Genomic DNA, 1,465 nt, shown 5'->3' on the forward strand with positions numbered 1-1,465 from the left:
ATTCATCAACAACACCACAACCCACCACCTTCGCCACAACCTACCACCACCACCCACCACCGACGCCATCGCCGCCACCCACCACCACCTACTCGCCACCGTTATCACCCACAGCTGCGACCAACCGCTAACGACACTCGCCGCCGCCACCCACCACCATCGTCGACGCCACCACCAACCGTCGCCGCCGCCACCAACCGCCACCTCTGCTGCCACCCACCACCAACGACCACCTTGCCACCACCACCACTCGTCGCCGCCGCCGCGCCGCCGCCGCACCGCCACTCACCGCCACCACCACCACCCATTGCTGCCGCCGACACCCACCACCGCCACCTATAACCACCCACAATCACTACCACCGACCACCACAACCACCCCACCGCTCACCGCTGATTTTATTACTCCGTTTTTCTTGCCTACCGAACAATACACAATAGTAACTCATTCCATTCACACATGGTAACCAAACAAGACATGGAATGGTAATGATTCATTGCATTCCCTCGTTCATTCCATCACCTCGTCCATTCCATTCTTTCGTCCATTCCATTACCCCATACCAAACAAACCCTAACAGTCTTATGTGATATTAATGACCTAATCCATGCCCCTACACCCTTTAGCCTTAGGAGTGTTTGAAATTCCTCTCAAAAACAACTTATAAACTTTTATAAGTTATAAGTTAAGTTATCATTTTCAACTTCTCAACACACAAAACAGCTTAAATACGCTAACTCAACACTATAAAAACAACTTATTAACTTTTATAACTGAATAAGTTATAAGTTATAACCCAAACAACGTGTAAGTGGTGTAAATTTAAAATGTATGAGGTGTTTCCAGGATACAATGGTATCGAGAACCCATTGATCAGGATGGCCACAATTGTTAATATGGCGTCCGAGCCATTACACCGTGAGGAACCAACTTATCCTCCAGAATTGGTAAATGGACGCAGCATATCTCTTCAAATATATACATATATATGTAAAACAAATTAAACAAAAAAATTTAATTTAGTTATAAAGTTGGAATGAAAATAAAAATAAAGCTCAGTGGAAGGAGAAGTCGTTTAAAATGGGGATCACGGCAAAACGGTTTTAATCGTCTTGTCCACTTCCCTAAACACATCCTCATGTGTTTTACCTCATCACCACAATTATTATTAACATCCCATTTAATAAAAAGAAATTATTAAGAGCTTCAGTGTGTGTAACAATCAGATCATTAATTAAAAGTAAGTAATCTCACTGAAATCCGCTAAGATAATTGTATTTCTCATCATTAGCTCTTATAACCTAATTTTAAAAACAATAAATAAACTCAGAGTATTAAAAACTTATGAATTAGATGAAAGGTATAGTGCTCTGACAGCCAAGGGTTTGTCGTCAAAATAAAATGGGAAGAAGAGCCCAATATCAGAAACTCTAGTCCACAATATATGCTTCATCACCGCACTAAC

General features: G+C 42.5%; 4 non-coding genes across 4 annotated transcripts; all 4 read right to left on the reverse strand.

Annotated features, from left to right (window-relative positions):
- Positions 1–825: 825 nt before the first annotated feature.
- Positions 826–949, reverse strand: LOC118481614. Its single transcript, XR_004865823.1, has one exon. It is a non-coding gene; the product is annotated as a small nucleolar RNA snoR80 (small nucleolar RNA).
- A 101-nt stretch (positions 950–1,050) lies between these two features.
- Positions 1,051–1,163, reverse strand: LOC118481609. The gene has a single exon (XR_004865817.1). It is a non-coding gene; the product is annotated as a small nucleolar RNA Z152/R70/R12 (small nucleolar RNA).
- A 38-nt stretch (positions 1,164–1,201) lies between these two features.
- Positions 1,202–1,294, reverse strand: LOC118481608. Its single transcript, XR_004865816.1, has one exon. It is a non-coding gene; the product is annotated as a small nucleolar RNA R11/Z151 (small nucleolar RNA).
- Positions 1,295–1,361: 67 nt separating this feature from the next.
- LOC118481607 lies at positions 1,362–1,465 on the reverse strand. The gene has a single exon (XR_004865815.1). It is a non-coding gene; the product is annotated as a small nucleolar RNA Z157/R69/R10 (small nucleolar RNA).

This window comes from Helianthus annuus, chromosome 8 (assembly GCF_002127325.2).
Source record: "Helianthus annuus cultivar XRQ/B chromosome 8, HanXRQr2.0-SUNRISE, whole genome shotgun sequence".
NCBI lineage: Eukaryota > Viridiplantae > Streptophyta > Magnoliopsida > Asterales > Asteraceae > Helianthus > Helianthus annuus.